The 17,602-nt window shown below is 47.0% G+C and overlaps 1 long non-coding RNA gene across 1 annotated transcript in view; it reads left to right on the forward strand.

The window, feature by feature from the left end:
* Positions 1-14,689, forward strand: part of LOC308478579 — a 43,451-nt gene extending 28,762 nt beyond the window's left edge. The window contains exons 2-3 of the long non-coding RNA XR_013987174.1: positions 5,752-5,907; positions 14,394-14,689. This is a non-coding gene — a long non-coding RNA (uncharacterized lncRNA). The remainder of the gene's footprint in view (positions 1-5,751; positions 5,908-14,393) is intronic.
* Positions 14,690-17,602: the final 2,913 nt, after the last annotated feature.

The following is a 17,602-nucleotide window of genomic DNA, read 5'->3' on the forward strand; positions in this document are numbered from 1 at the left end:
GGCCTTTGTTGGCAAGGTGATGTCTCTGCTTTTTAAGATGCTGTCTAGGTTTGAATCAGAACATTAGAGAAGTGCTAAAGCAGGGTGAACACCAAGTTCTGATTTGCATGTGAGCCTGAGAGGTGCAGGTCACTTCTGCTCACCCTGAAATTCGCAGCCATCAGATTTCTCAGACCATCCTCAGCTCAAAGCCATGAGACATGTCCACAAAGAAGTGGGGCTCTCTAGCCACTGGTTTGAGGAAGGGTGAAATCTTCCAACCTGGAAATGTTGAGCAGAAAAATCAAAGCAGGAGGCTTTGCATATCATTTTGTGTGTGTGTGTGTGTGTGTGAACAAATTCATTTCTTTCCTCCATCAACTTCATTTCAGTCCCACTTTGTGCAGTTAATCCAGCCTAATCCACCTTTGGGCCTGGAGAGAACCAAGGAGCAAATGGATTATAGAGAGTTGGGGGAACAGATTCAGTTGTGGTTGTTAACGGGAATATTCTGAACGATCCGTACCAGCGAAAATCAGACACAACCCAGGGAAGGTGCCTGAAATTAGAAGCTGCGTGGAAATGGTGTCTAGAAATTATCCATCCTATTTTTGGATAGAGGTATTTGGGGGGAGCATTTCACTGAATTTATCGGAGGAGAGGAAAAATCTTCCTATGCTTTCTGGAGCTCACCATTAACTGCAGCAGGACTAGAACAGCTTCTTCTTCTTCCATAAGGGGGCAGGGGTGGCATTTTGCAAAAGGGGGCGGCAGCAACAGCCACTGTGCATCCACCTCTCAAACCTCTCATCTGTGCTAGGTCCAGGGGTAACCCATGAAATGTGGTCCAGGACTGGTCCAGAATCCGGAGGTTCCTCTAGGAGTCAGTCCGACAGGGCCAAGGCAGGACACGAGGCAGGAAACCAGACAAGGACAGATACAGAATCTCAGGCAGGATTTAACATACAGCAATGTTGCTCCCACAACCTCGGGCAGGGTCCGACAGCCTTTTATCTTTATCGGGGTAGCGGCCGGTCCTGATCCCCCGGCAACTCACCTTCCTGTTTTGCCCAAAGGCGAGCTCTCCTCCTGCGAGTACTCAGGTCTCTCCTTCTTTCAGACCTTAGTCTCTGCAGCTCAGGAGACATCGGTGGGTTACTAGACCCAGGGGCCGCCTCAGCCTCCCCTGACCCAACCGGTAGTGGAGCAGCTGCAAGTGATGGCCCAGCTGAAGGCAACGAGGTAATCTAGAGCCAGGGCAGGCTCAGGCCCCTGACTCGGCCCAGCTGGTGCTTGTTGCAGGGGAACCTGTGCAGACTGGGACTCTTCAGGATCAGGCCCCAGCCTTGGTTCAGGTGATGCCTGAGGCAAAGGATTCGGTGCAGACTGAGTTTCCTCTGGTTCCGAGTCTGAGCCTGAGTCCCAGGCCATCACATCATCACCCCTTGGTCACTGGGAAGAAAATGGTGGTCACAAGTAAAAAGAAATGGTAGAGCAAAATGGTGAGGACAACTCTGACCAACAGGGTGTCTTCCACTTTCATTCTCAGGGCAGGCCCAAGACATTTTGTTTGTTGCCTCAGATGGAGCATCAAATGGCATCCCCACAGGTTAAGGTGCCTTGCACCCAAGACCACTGAAGTTTTTTTGACACACAAGGAAGAAAATCCCATGAACACACCTTCCACTTCCTTGGTGGTGCAGATACACGAATGAATATTGCCATAGTTTCATGACAACCCAAAGGAGGAGCATGAGGCAGTCACCTCACTCTGCCCAACAGCAGGATCGGCAACTAACATCTGAGAGAACTCCGGAAACCGGGGACGATGGTGTAATGGAAAAAGTTGTGTGGAAAAATCTAATTTAAAGGAAGGCCCCTTCTTCAGTGGAGAGGTGGGGGGTGGAGGGAGGGAGACAAACAACAAGGCCGACAGTCTCATAACTGTTCGTGCCCTTTGGGTAATAACAGACTCTTGCTAATATCCCGGGAATATCCTCGGAGCAAATGAAAGGCGGGGAAGTTAAGCAGCCGTGGTAATGCCAGTGTAAAGAAGAAGGGGCCACCAAAGAGACACTAATGGAAACTCAAATCCCCAGAACGAAAGTGGCATGTTTTGGAGTCGAAAGGCGGGGAGAGGTGAGAGAAGGGCTTGTGTGTGGTCTTCAGGGCGGCGACAGCAGCGGCGGGGTCTTTAGGTTTCCCAGCAGCTGACTTCTGAGAAACAGGCAGGGGGTTGTGAGGGGACAACGACGACTGCCACCAAGCTCCGAATACGGAAAGCAGATCCTGGAGAAAGGGAGTGTGGCGGCAGAGCGGGGAGGAGAGAGAAGGAGGAGGCAAAGGGCCCAGTGAGCTCAGAGCTTGACCCTTTCTGTTTTACGAAGGCATTTTTTTCCAGAAGTGCTGACTGCAAGCATTGCCTCCGTAATGAATTCAGCCACTGCTCCGAGAGAGAGAGCCCTCCCTGGCACTGACAGACCATTTCCCGTCAAGCAGCAGCGAGAAAATGGGATTTCAGGGTCTTCTCTCCCCCCCCCCTCCCTTCTTCATAGTAAATGTTTCTGATTTCAAAGGCTGGTGTGCTCACCTCTCGAGTTAATAGACAATAAGAGAAGCAGTGTGAGCCCCTTGTTAAGGAGACAGGATGGAGCCCCGCTTAAACGCAGCAGCAAAGGGGAGGAATTTGCCAGGCCGTGCCGAAAGGAAAATACCCCGACTGTCACCTTGGCATTTAGTTGGGATCAGGTAGACATGTGTGTCTGAAGGGGAGCAGGGAGCTGGGGGGGGGGAGAGAGAAATGAAAGCTCGCTTTCTCCCTTTCGCTGTGGAAAGAGTCGCAGAGGACAGCCAAATTATACCAGGAAAAGGGCTCCTTCTGAGATGCCCCCTTGAAAGAACCGGGATATTCTGCAACAAAATGAATTTTTTTAACAAAGGAAAGAAATGACACTACAGAATTGCGGAAGCCTTTCTTCAGCAAGCTGGGGGAGATTAGTCTTTTTGCGCTCTTTCTCTCTCACACACTCACACACATAGACTTGTTCACACAGTTGCCTCGCTTTGAGACCTAGCATTCTTAAACTGCCACAATGTTTTCGCACAGAGTGGAATTAATGTGGAGAGAGAGACCGCTAGCATCTTGGGGGCTGACCAGCCCAAGATACAGTGGTACCTCGAGTTAAGTACTTAATTCGTTCCAGAGGTCTGTTCTTAACCTGAAACTGTTCTTAACCTGAAGCACCACTTTAGTTAATGGGGCCTCCTGCTGCTGCTACACCGCCGGAGCACAATTTCTGTTCTCATCCTGAAGCAAAGTTCTTAACCTGAAGCACTATTTCTGGGTTAGTGGAGTCTGTAACCTGAAGTGTGTGTAACCTGAGGTACCACTGTATCTTGCAGCAAGTGCACCCCACACCCCTAAAAATCAATGCATTTAATACCCAAGGCCAGTCCATTTATTTTGGCACTGTGGCAGAAAATCTCTCTCCCTCTCTGGCAGTAAAAACACAACATTAATAACTTACATTTAAAACAAGAACACCAGTTCTATTTATTAGATTTTTATTGGATAGTGTAAGCTGCTTTGTGAAGGAAGTTCCTCAGAATGCGGGGTATAAATGTGCAGATAAATAAATACATACTTGCTGCTCTTTCCTGACACCCCCAAATCTGCTGCCTGAGGCAGCTGCCTCGCTCTACCTAATGGTAGGGCCGGCTGCGGGCATCTTTCCCTGTAGATACACTCAGGGCAAAGCAACCTGGTGTTCTCCAGAAGTTGTTCAGTTCCTATCAGCCCCAGCCAGCTTGGCCCTTGTATTCCAGCAATGTTTCGGGGGCACCATGTTGACTACCGCTGGACTAATATTTAGTAATACTTGAGAGTTTTGTCCTTTACAAAACCCGATACAAAATTACCCCATCTCCTCCCCTCAGACTCACATTGGAATTTAACTACACACTGAATTTCACACTTCTTCAGAGCTTGCCACACAACCAGAAATTTAAAATGTATCAAAATTATTATTATTTGTTGAATTTATATACCCCCCTATACCCGGAGGTCTCAGGGCGGTTCACATAAAAGGATCACAGTATATAAAATAAAAATAAAAGCAATAACCCAATAATTACCCCCCCCCCCAAAAAAGAGCCACGTTTTAAAAGGATATGGAATGTTGATCAAGTCAACCAAAGACCTGGTTAAAAAGGAACATTTTTGCCTGGCGCCTAAAGGTGTATAATGAAGGTGCCAGGCAAACTTCCCTGCATTCAGATACAGATATGCATTTAGATACAGACAGTGTGGAGGAAGGATGTGTTTTGAGAGAAATGTCTTTTTTTAAAAAAATGCGGATCAATGTGAAAACAGAACAGAATTATGGATAAAAGCATGCAAGCAAGAGAGGAAGGAGGCCAAGAGGCAGAGATGAGTCATGCTGTCTCTGACTCCTGCTGCAACCAGCTCCCCTCTTTCCTGGTCTCCCAGGACCAGAAGAGGCATGAAGAGGGTGAAGCAGAGACAGGCACACTGGTATAGTCTCATGTTGCTTGAGAAGGACCCAGGAGACATGGAGACTTAGGCAGCTGTGGGAAGGTGGGGACAACTTCTTCACAGGAGCAAGACCTACCGAGAAGAGTTGTTGTGCTCATTAGGCCGGGCACTCCTTGTTTCTCCCAATAAAGAATTAACTCCAAGTTACAGGGAACCAGGCAGAGGGCCTTCTCGGTAGTGGCACCCGCCCTGTAGAACGCCCTCCCACCAGATGTCAAAGAGAAAAACAACTACCAAACTTTTAGAAGACATCTGAAGGCAGCCCTGTTTAGGGAAGCTTTTAATGTTTAATAGGTTATTGTATTTTAGTGTTCTGTTGGAAGCCACCCAGAGTGGCTGGGTTTATTATTTATTTATTTATTATTATTATTATTATTATTATTATTATTAATAATAATAATAATAAATAAATTATTATTATTATTATTATTATTATTATTATTATGCCATGTGATTTATTCCTGGCACCCGCTCCTGACACATAGACAACAAAGAAGAAATTGCAGAACTGAGCGCTCCCTCACACAACCCCAGGAAAAGCCTACGCAGAGAAAACAAACATGCTAAGGAGAGCGTCTAATATTCAACAGGTGGGAAACATGTTTTTTTTTTAATTTGACACCTCACCTGCATTGTTGCCACCAAAGGACAGTTTTGCCACACGATCGGCTGTCACCCTGGAAAGCCTGCAAGAATTATTTGCGTCAGGTTCCTCCTCCTTTAGCTCACAAGCAGTCAAACGACGGCCTTGCAAGTTATAAATTGTGTCTCCCCAGAAAGGGACAAGCAAGAGGGACCGAAACTCATTGAAGCACCATCCATCTTTTCCTCAGCAACATTTGCAATGCCAACAGCCTGGCCTCAAATCAAACAAGGTGACTTGGGTAAAGAATGCCTTTCTCTACAAAACCCTTATTAATTATCCATGTAAAGATCTGTTTTTTTTTTTTCTTTTTTTGGAAAAACAATAATATAACCCACTTTCCTTGCAAACCGTCCTCTTGAGTGTTAGAAAACGAGCTAGCTGTTTTAAACCTTAGGGTTGATTCAAGCCCAGTGAAACAGCTTGCTTTGAATGATCCTTTATGCTCCCTTTAAAAAGAATTAATGGTTTATTATGTCTATACTCTTTGTAAATGTTTCTTGAAGCGGAGGGTGGGTGTGATTTTCTGGGAAACTCACAGGACCTGTAACATTTTATTATATTTTTTTAACAGGGGAGAAAGGGAAAACAAGAACACTTTTGAGAACCTAAGAGCACAAGAGCCCTGCTGGTAGAGTGGCCATGTGTCCTACTGTGCAGAGGACAATCCTCTATTTGAAGGAGGCCTCTGTATATGAAGGGCTGCTACCTGATCAACTCTTGTTTAAAGGTAAAGGACCCAAAGAAGGGATAGCAGACGGGGGGGCTTGAAAATGCCCATCACTATTTAGCACCTAGTAGCAAACAGAGCAGGAAGCACCAGTCACCTGGTCACACTCTCCCCCCAGATGCACTTCAGTTTAAATTTTAGCAATTATTTCCAAATAAGCACCTGTAGATATAAACTAGCACAGGCAAATTCTATGCACATGTGTGTCTTCCCCCCACCCCCACCCCACCCTTTTATGGCAATTCATTTCCTCTTTTCTGGCTATGTGCCAAGGGACCCATTGCCCCAGAATGAAGCTCCATATAGGCCAACCTTCAAATGTGGCCTACCAAATATTCCCAGGACAGAGCCGTCTTTCCCATTGGGCTTAGTGGTGCGTTGCGCCAGGGCGCCGGCCTCTCAGGGGCGCTCCAGTGAGTGGGGGAGCTGCGCGGCTTTGCCAGCGACCTTCCCTTTCCCTGCACGCCCGCCAGCTGTGCCCCATCAACCATAAGGCTGGCGGACATGCAGCTTCCTTCCCAAGCCTCTGCGGGAGGAGAGCGATCCCTGCAGAGGCTTGGGAAAAGGTCAACAACTCTGGGAAATGGGTGCTGGGGTGCACCGGAGGGATCTTTGCACCACGGCGCAGGATATGCTTAAGACGGCCCTGCCCAGGAAGAACCAAAAGTAAGGTAAAAGGCAAAAGCCTTTGCTGCTGTTGCCTCACAGGGAATAGTAATCAAAGATAGCCTGCCTCTGTATATGGAAGTTCCACAAAGCCATCGTGGCCAGTAGTCAGAGGTTTGAGATACCTGTCCTCTCCCATGAAATTGTTACAATCTCCCCCAAAGCCATGTAGGCTACCGGCCATTCGTGCATCCCGAAGAAACAAATTCCATCACGAAAAGGTGTCATCTGTACTATACATTTAAAGCATTGTCATGTCCTTTTAAACAGCCACGGCTTCTTACAAAGAATCTTGGGAACTGTGGTTTGGTTAGGAGACCTCCTACATTCCCCTCACAGAGCTACACTGCCCAGGGTGGTCTGGGAAGCAAGCCCCTCTTCCCAGGGAATTCTGGGAACTGTAGCTCTGTGAGGGGAATAGGGGTCTCTTAACAACACTTGGCATGGGACGCGGGTGGCGCTGTGGGTTAAATCACAGAGCCTAGAAGGTCGGTGGTTCGAATCCCCACAACAGGGCGAGCCCCCGTTGCTCAGTCCTGCCAACCTAGCAGTTCGAAAACATGTCAAAGTGCAAGTAGATAAATAGGTACCGCTCCGGCGGAAAGGTAAATGGCATTTCCGTGTGCTGCTCTGGTTCACCAGAAGCGGCTTAGTCATGCTGGCCACATGACCCGGAAGCTGTACGCCGGCTCCCTCGGACAATAAAGCAAGATGAGCACCGCAACCCCAGAGTCGGCCACGACTGGACCTAACAGTCAGGGGTCCCTTTACCTTTTAACAACACTTGGCACCCTTAACAAACTACCCAGGATTCTTTGGGGGATGCTATGACTGTTTAAAGTGCTTCGATACTCCTTTAGATGTGAAGTGCAGATGGGACCCAACTATTGTATTGTGTGAAGAAGTGGCTCTTTTTGTCTGTCCTGAAGCTATTTCTGATCCATTTTTATAGACTGACCCCAAGTTATGGTATCAAAAGAGAGGGAAATACAAATTCTTGCTATCCCATTTTTTGTGCTTTCTGCCGCTGCTCTGTGCTTGGGAGTTGTGGGGGCTGCCGTGTTGATTGTCCATGAGCAACAGGCGATTTAAAACTTGCACACATTTCATTGATCTGGCCTACCGAAGTGGTGGAATTAAGGAAATATTGGTCTTGAGAGAGAGGTGGCAACCCTGCTGATGAGCGCTGGAAATCTGCAAAACCACATATGGATTTAATAACTTTCCTGAGCTGATTCCCTTTGGCTGGAGAGAAGGTGTAGTACACAAAGAGGCAGCCTGGGTTCTGCCTCGCAAGGCAGAAACACGTGCCAATAAGCATGTCTGAGCAATATACGGACATTCAGAAAAGACGCATGCAGGGATGGTGTGCATTTTCTGCATCTAGACCGATAAATGATCGCTTCGTCAGGCATGCAAACGCCACAGGGAGGCTGAAGTTAATTTAGCTGAGTAATTAATGGTCTCCTTCCCTACTTCTAAGGAAGTTTCTGAACCCCTAATGCGTTACATGGGTAAATTAGCTTTGTAATTAACTGCCTCATCATCAGAACTGTGCTTAACGAAGACACAAGGCTCCTCGCTAGCAGAGCAACAGTACTATACTGAAATACAATGAAAGCCAGAAATGCCCAAGGGACAGGCATGATTAAATAAGATGCAGAAACCAACAGGGAGGATCAGAAAGGGGACAGTCATGCAACTGGCAACTGCAGCACAGGGGGTGGTTGGGCTTTGCTTGGGTAAGGATTAGACCCCAGGCAACCTCTCCCCAGGTTAACTTGGGAATGGTCTGAGATATTTCCAGAGAAAGACAAACTCGGATCACTTATCTGAGACAGTCTAAGGGCATGGGGAAATGTCCCCATTGTTGGTCATTGACAAGGTTCTACCACCCAGAGTACGCTCCCCTTTCACTTCACTTATTTTATAATAATAATAATAATAATAATAATAATAATAATAATAATAATTTATTATTTATACCCCGCCCATCTGGCTGAGTTTCCCCAGCCACTCTGGGCGGCTCCCAATCAAGTGTTAAAAACAATACAGCACTAAATATTAAAAACTTCCCTAAACAGGGCTGCCTTCAGATGTCTTTTAAAGATAAGATAGCTGCTTATTTCCCTCACATCTGAAGGGAGGGTGTTCCACAGGGCAGGTGCCACTACCGAGAAGGCCCTCTGTCTAGTTCCCTGTAACTTCACTTCTCTCAATGAGGGAACCGCCAGAAGGCCCTCGGTGCTGGATCTCAGTGTCCGGGCTGAACAATGGGGGTGGAGACGCTCCTTCAGGTATATTTTGCAAACAGCAGCATCAGAAAGGAAGCATGAGATGGAGATATGGCAAACTTGTCAGTTTTATGCCCTCTCTGTTTCTTCTTTTTCTGGACTCAAATCAGTTCTCCACATTTCTGCAACAATTTGTGGCTACAAAAAAACGTCATGAAAATTCGTCAGCGTTACACTGCAAATTTCTCCTCCCAAACACTGTGTGTGTGTGTGTGTGTGTGTGTGTGTGTGTGTGTATACAGCTTTGACTAACATATGCATTTTGGCAAGCAATTTTACCAAATCTGATGCTTTCCCCCCTGTAATTTTCACTAATATATGCATTTTTATGAACACTTTCCCACAATACATGAATGGTTGTTCAGTTTGTAAACCGCCTTGAGTATTGTAAAATAGAAAGACGGTATACAAATTAAAAGTGATGGTGATGATGACGATGACTCCAACTCCCACCAGCCCCAGCCAGCATGGCCAACAGTCAGGAATGATAGGAGCTATAGTCCAGGGTCACAGCTTAGCAACACTTTAAAGCTTTCTTCCTAAGGAAGATGCTCCAGCACTACACAGAGTATTCCAGTTGCCCTTTCTAAAACACCAATTATACATTTCACCGTTTTGTGTGTCTTTATTAGTCCCTCTTCACCCTGGGCCTGAGGCTACGACTTACTCCTTTCTTCTTTTCATTCAGAAGCCTTTCCTGAGCTCACATTTTCTAGTTTAACCGGTTTACACCTCCCCGCCTGCCTCTTCCTCCCCTCGGAGAGCCACGCGGATTCATCTTCCTCCCTCAAGCATCTTTCATGCCTATTTATAATTTACTACATTTATAAGTTTATTAAATGAGTTTCCAAAGCATGGTGAGCCTAATCTGCATACCACAGTGTGGGGACTGCGCACTGCACAACCCCACTGCGCACACTTCACAGCAAGCCGATCACATTTTAACTACAGTTTGTGTCATGCGGCTGCTAGGAGACTCAGCTCTGGAACAGGAAACCCAAAAATCCAGCCTCCCTTCTGCTTTGGGCTCACCAGATAGCCATAGGGAAGGCACTGTGTCCCTCAGCCTCAGTCCCAGCCCTGGTGCAATATGGGAAACATAATGAAACTGGCCTAGCTTATTTGGTTGTCGAGATACTCTATGTGAAAAATGACAGGAGCCAGAGACAGGTGAAAGTCAGCAAGAAAAAAACCCACCAGGGTCAGTGAAGTCCACTCTTTATTCAAAGAAATCAAAATAGTGCAAGCCTAGCAAGCCCAGCAACTCTTCCAGGTAGGTCTTCCCCCCAATCGGGTAGTTGCGAGGACTGGTGGTCCCTGCCTTCCCACAGCTGCCTAAGTCCCATCCCATTTTTCCCCAAGCAATACACAACCAATCCCTCTTCTGCACTTTTCATTTCCCTGTGTGTTCTAGGAGACCCGGGAGAAGGGAGGTCTGGTCACAGCAGGAGAAGGAGACTCCCTGGATTCTTCAGCAGCTTGCTTCATTGCTGCATCTTCAGCAGCCTGACTCCTCTCTAGCCTCCGCTTCTGCCTCTGCTTCTGGACTGCTCTCTGCCACAGAGTCTCCCTGCTCACTAAACCCTGTTGCCCCTTCAGTTTCTGACACCTCCTCCTCTTTTCCCGTTTCTCCCTCTGACCACTCATCATCTCCCCACTGTCAGTCCCCTGGCTCTGAGCCTTCTTCCCTTGGGAGTTCCCTTGAAGGTTCCCCAGCTGGTGTCTCCCACCACCCCTCAGCATCCAGCCAGTCCATGACAAAACGCTATGAACGCACTAAAACACTGCATACGTCCTAACCTTAATCCAGGACAGACTTGAACATCCCTAAGCCCTGAGACAGGCTGATCTCACTGAGTCCATCATGGATCCCTTTTTAGGAGAGATGTGATACATTTCAACAGTGGATTGAATTCCAGTGCATTTTCTTTTTTTCTTTTTTTTAAAAATAATTTTTATTTAAGTTTTAAACAACGAAGAAAGGAAAAGAAAAACATACACAATACATATCTCAAAAAAGAAAAGAAAAGAAAATGATTACAAAAACACACACAAAAAAGAAAAAAAACACAATTCAACAGTAAAAAAACAAAAAGCATAACAATTAAAAACCATTTCCGTTTTTTTAGTTTACTTATTTTCTGGACTTCCTCATACCTCCCTCTTTTGTATTCCAATCCAAATTGTTTGTCCAGCAATTTCTTTTCCCAGTGCATTTTCTTTTGAGCCAAGAAATGCACAGGACTTGTGGGGAGAGAAGAAGCAGATGGATCTCTAAGTTCTGATCCGCGCATTAATCCTGGAGGGGCAGATGAGCTCAGCAAATATGCAATTGCTCAGGTGTGCCTATTTGCATGGCGACTGTCTTTGGCACGGGTGGACTGGGTTTCCCATAGGCCTCTGGTTGGCCATTGTGAGAGCAGGATGGCTAGACAAGATGGGCCATTGGTCAGCGGGCTCATCTTATCTTCTTCTGAGACACGCTTAAGTATTCATTTGTAAAACAGGCAAGCATCTCTTTTCCTTTGCTTGTCCCCGGTCTAAAGTGGGAAAGAGAGAGCATCTATGGTTGCGAGTCCCTTCTCCATGGCACTATACTGGCTAGATGAACTCCTGACTCAGCAGAAGGCAAGTCCTATCCTCACAGTGCCAGCGCCCCACCACTCATGTGGCAATGGCTTTCCTTGAGTCAGCAGAAGGTGCTCTGATGGAGGTGGTGCTTTTGCAAAAGCTCCAAACAGAGAGGAAGAAAGTGCGTACAACCTGATGTTGACCTCAGGGACTAACTCACGCAGCAGCTGACTCGGGAGACTCCGCAGACAACCCAGTACAAGTCAAGTCTTCCCTGCTCCATCATGTAAGGGGCTGGGCTCCTTCTTGGGCATAGCAGCATGTTTGCTGTGCAGAGCTCACAGTTAGGAGGCAGCCATGGGCTTGGTGCTGCTGAGGCTCACTATTTTTCCTGCAGAAACAACATAGGAGCTTTGCATTCCCTGATTGCCTGCATTCACCTGAAACCCTCCTACAAGCAGCCTGAGTTCCACCTTGCTTTGCCGCAGCACAAATCACGACATGAGCAGGGTGGCCATTTACCCATGTCAAAAAGAAGAAAAGAAAGATATGCAGTGCCAAAATGGGAAAGACTGGGCATGATCTGTACATGCAGTGATGTACAGTATATGTATAGTCAGTCAGTTTGGTTTATTGTGTTTAGCAAGCAGCCATTATACACATCATAACAACAACAACAACAACAACAGGAATACTGCTACTAATAATAAATTCTACTCCCCAACCCCAGTGGATAAATAATTTCCCTTTCCCCTTTCAAATTTTGTTACCCGAATCTGTAAAGCCCTAACAAGAAATTTAGATAGGATGTATATCTCTCAACATTGACAGAAAGAAAGAAAAAGGTATTTGCAAGAGACGACCTTCCCTTCTGTAATCTTAGTAATGGGTGGATGTAATTGTTTCTGAGATCATCATAGAAAGGGCACTCAAGGAGTACATGAGTTATGTCTTCTATTGATACAGATGTATATGTATAAGATACAAATTCTAAAATTATTGCTTGTTTGGCACCCATCTAGTTCAGGAGAAAATGGAAGAGTGTGCCTTTAGGGTTGAAGTCAACCTTTTGGAGACTTACAGTGCCTGCGGTGGCTGTAGAGACCAATATGGGAGCTGGGGCAGATGAAGGCATCCAGTTGTGCTGTTGCAGGTACACCAGTGCAGGTGCACTTTTCACTGAGTTTCTGCCAGTGGGCATTCCTCCTCTGGTCACCACTGCCAATACATGACCTGACTGTCTGTCTCCAGGCACTGCAATTGTCTGCAAGGGATTCCCACATGGCGGGGGTGATGCTTCCAGCCTCCACGTCACGTTTGCAGACATCTTTGTGACGCAGAGTTGGCCTGGTGCCAGAAATCAGCTTGGGGATCCTGCCATCTTGGGCATGACCAAGCCAGTGTAGACATTGCTGAGACAGGAATGTGAACATGCTGGCAATGTGGGCTTGGGAGAGCACATCTTTGTTTGAGACTCTGCCCTGCCACGTGATGCCCAAAATCTTCCTGACACAGTGCTTGTAGTAGGTATTGAGGTGTCGATCCGATGTCGTCCCAAGTCCAGAACTTGGGCACAGCGCGAGAGAGAGAGAGACTCAAAGGCCCTGCCAGCTGGGTATTTGCCCTGGGTGTGGTGCCAAGCGCCGCTACTGGTCGGTTGGCACCACGCCCAGAGGCACACCCCTAAATTCCTGCCATCATTGGCCAATTTGGTGACAGGAGGACGATCTGGCCAGCAATAGTCCAGTTCACAGGGGAGACGCAGTGCCCACCCACAAAGCCGCCTGCCTGAGGAGGGCAAACGGACTTCTCCGATAGCTCTTGAAATAAAGAACTGCCCTCTGTAAAGCATGACTATACCAATTTGGAATAGAAGCTCTTAAAGTGGTTTAACAGCAGGTGGCTGGTTGGATACCCTCCAAAGGAGTACAACTCCTCCTCCTCTTCTTCTTCTTCCTCTTCCTCTCCTCCTCCTCCTTTTCTCCTCCTCCTCCTCCTCCTCCTCCTCCTCCTCCTCCTCCTCCTCCTCCTTTCTTTTCTTTTTAAAAAAGCACCCCTTCAGAATGAGAGCTAGGGGAACCACCACCCATCACGCTACAAGGTGCTGAACCACATGGGTCCTTGGTCTGATTCAGCTCTCCTTAAATCTTTACACTGCCTCTTGTAAATAGCTGTCCCTCGCCTCCAACCCACACGTGGCATTTTTGATTTATGGGGATGGCGGTAATGCCAGATAAACAGACCGCTTGGAGGTAGGAAGGGGGCAGAATTAATAGATTAATAGAGTGTGGTAAAATGCCTCATAATCACCCCCTGATTTCCTTGCAAAGTGGTTAAGGGTGCGTGTCTGTCTCCCGATATCTTCGCTTGACAAATGAATCCAAATTGGTTTGGCTGAAAGCCCTTGTCATACGGACCGAAAACCGGCAGAAGGGCCGTAAACCAGAAAGCAACAATAATATATTGAGATGGAGGGAGGCATCAGCTGGGAACGCAAGTTCTCTCCGTCAGGGCCCGGCTTTATCGCACGCCTCCAATTAATTATCCAGGAGAGGGAACAAACAGCACATTAATTAAATGTTCCGATGACATTAAATTGAGAGGTGTTACAGACACCAGCGAAAAAGAAAAGAAGATAAATAATGCAAAAGTGTGTGTGTGTGTTTGTGTGTGTGTGTATATATATATATATATATATATATATATATATATATGTATGGATGTGGGTGCCTGTAGAGGTTGCAAGTATTGGCAGGAAATCTTTGTGATAAAATGGGTTGCGGCCTACACAAACGCTGCTTGAAAGAAAGCTCAGCCTGCAATCTTTGTAAGAATGGAACCTCGCAAGCAGGAAGGGCGCAAAACAAGGGTGCTTAGTCAGAAGAAGTTGGGATGGGGAGAGCATGGGAAGAAGTATGTGGGAGGGAATTATTAATAGTGAGAGTTCTCTTGCAGTGCAGAAATGAGCTACTGAAGCAAATGGAGGCTTCTCAGGACCACAACACCTCAAGGTCTGCCTCTCTCCATATGAACCGACTTGGACCCTGAGATCATCTTCTGAGGCCCTTGTTGTGCTCCCCCTCCACAAGAGGTCCAGAGGGTAGCAACACAAGAACACACCTTTTCTGCAGTGGCTCCACACTGATGGAATGCTCTCCCCAGGGAGGTTTGCCTGGTGCCTTCATTACGTATTTTTAGGCGCCAGGCAAAAATGTTCCTCTTCAGCCAGGCCTTTGGCCGATTGACATCCAATTCCCGTTTAAATGTGTTGGTTTTGTTTTTATTATGCATTTTGTGTTTTTATGTTGTAACCACACAAATTTAATAAAAAATAAAACCACTATAAAACAATTCTCTGTTCGCCCCCATCTTCCCCAGCTGCAACCTGTGCGTGCTCTAATTGTTCCTATTTAGCAAGAACACTTCCTACTAGCCATGATGGCTAGGCTCTGCCTTGAGGTTCGGAGGCAGGTATGCTTCTGAAAACCAGCTGCTTTGCCGGGAGAGGGCTCTTGTGGTCGGGTCCTGCTTGCCGGTTCCCCATAGCTTGGCCACTGTGAGAACAGGATGCTGGACTAGATGGGCCATTGGCCTGATCCATCTGGCTATTATTATAAATTTATTTAATCATTTTTTTGATACAAACAAGAACCGCAAAAGACACATACAGTGGTACCTCTGGTTGTGAACGGGATCTGTTCCGGAGGCCCATTCACAACCTGAAAAGAACGCAACCCGCATCTGCACGTGCGCGGGTCGCAATTCGCCGCTTCTGCACATGACATCCTTTTGCGCATCTGCGGATGCACGAGTGGCAAAACCCAGATGTAATCCTTTCCGGTACTTCCGGGTCACCGCAGGATGCAACCTGAAAATGCGCAACCTGAAGCAAACATAACATGAGGTATGACTGTACAACAAAAACCATAATAACAATAATAACACAATTTGACAATTCAGATCTGAATACCCTGATATATCTATGACGACACCTTTTTAAACAATATTCTCCCACCTCTCTCTCCTCTCCCTACTTCCCACAACTATCCACCTTATCGCTTAAATATTCGTTCCAGATTTCTTCATATTTATCCATTCTTATTTTGCGTCGACATGCAATTTGTTCGTATGTAGCTAATCTGTCCGTATTATCAATCCATGTGCTCAAATGAATCTTTTTGCCGCTCTTCCAATTCATCAAAACAAGTTTTTTTGCTTCTAACATAACACGGTACATCGATTATTATTTTTTACCCCTTGAAATCTCCCACGTTTCTGGAATATAATTGAATATTATTCGTAGAATCATAGAATTGTAGGGTTGGAAGGCACCCCAAGGCTCATCTATGAAGTCCTACAAGGAGCAACACTGACACTGAAAGGGAGGAAGCTGACATCAGGGCCACAGGCTGAAACTAAGAAGGCAGGTGGGGATCAGCTGAGAGTGAGCTGAGATTGGTGGGACAGTGCCCCATTTGCCACTCCTTAGAACTTTTCAGATTTTTGATTTTTTAAACCCCTACCTTCCTAGTCGTGTTATTGTAGCGACAGCTTTCTTGGATTAGAACCCACAGCTTTTCTTTCTCCAGAAGTAAGGCTGGAGTCTGGAAGTGTGTGTGCTTTACTCACTTATTTTATTTCTAAAAATGCTTATGCGCCGCAATTTCATGCAAAATATCAAAGCGGTGCTCAACAAATATGTACACACTAATAAGCACACAGGAACCAAAATCATAGATCACCAGCAAACTGTAACAGAATTTCTTCCCCACGTTCCTCCCCTCCTTTAATTGTCTGCATAAGCCTGGCGGCACAGAAAAGTTTTCAGCAAACATTTAAAAATTAATACTGAAGATGTTTGCTGAATCTCTATCAGAAGAATGTTCCGCAAGGCTGGGCCAATAACACTGGCTGCTCCGTTTTGCATTGACGTCAGATGAGCCTCAGGGGGCAACCGAAGATGCTCCTACAGAAGACCTCAGTGATCAGGTGGTCCCTAAAGGACCCTGGATGGAAGTTGTTCAGGAAGTTGAAGACTGAATACAAAAACCATGAACCTGGCTCAGCAGGAGCTGGGCAGCTGAGGCAGATGCCTTAACCATGGTGTCACAAGTTGTCAGCTACATGCCCTCATCAGCAGATGAACCACTGCATTCTGCACCAACTGAAGTTCCCAGACCAGGCCCAAGAGCAGCCCCATGGAGAGAGCATTGCAGTAATCCAGCCTCAAGATTGCCAGGATATGGATTACAGTGGTCGGGTGGCTGACCATAGAAGGAAGAAGTGAACCTCCACCGAAAGCAATTTCTGTGTGCTCAGAACTTGTTAGATTTTGGTGACCTGAAGGAAGCTGCCTTATACTGAATCAGGCTGTTGGGTCCATCCAGTTCAGTATTGTCAACACTGACTGGCAGCACTTCTCTGGGGTTTCAGGCAGGGTTTTCTCCCAGGAGATGCTGGGAGTCATGTTTTGGAACTAGCGTTGCTGCACCCATAAAATGCCTCCTGAAGGAGGGAGGGTGAGAGAACCAGTGTGGTGAGAGAGAGGCCGAAAGGCCCCGCAGGCCGGGCGTTTAAATTTCCCCTGGGTGCAGTGCCAAGGGCTGCAATTGGTCAGTTGGTCCTGCCCACCACCTAACTCACTGAGGGTTTGAGACCCGTTGGCTACCCTCACCTGGCTTAGCTGGCCAGTCAAAGCCATTTCCCGGGGGGTGGCTACTGTGGCATGCTGACAGCTTCAAGGAACCACAGGTGAGAGTTGAACGCAGGGTGAGGACCAAAGGTAAACAAACTACCCCAGAAGGAGCATGGCCTGTGTGCCCCCCCCCCCGAGATACTTTGTTGTTGTTTAGTCATTTAGTGGTGTCCGACTCTTCGTGACCCTGTGGACCAGAGCACGCCAGGCACTCCTGTCTTCCACTGCCTCCTGCAGTTTGGTCAAACTCATGCTGGTAGCTTCGAGAACACCGTCCAACCATCTCGTCCTCTATTGTCCCCTTCTCCTTGTGCCCTACGTCTCCCCTAACACCCTATAATACTGCAGCCACAGGCCCTCTTGTATTTCAAAGAGATGGGCTGCAGGGTTGGGGAGAGGGTTCCTCCCTTCTTCTGCCAGCCCATAAAGTAAAGGTAAAGGTACCCCTGCCCGTACGGGCCAGTCGTGA

Source organism: Podarcis pityusensis (assembly GCF_964106645.2).
Source record: "Podarcis pityusensis genome assembly, chromosome: 5".
Lineage (NCBI taxonomy): Eukaryota > Metazoa > Chordata > Lepidosauria > Squamata > Lacertidae > Podarcis > Podarcis pityusensis.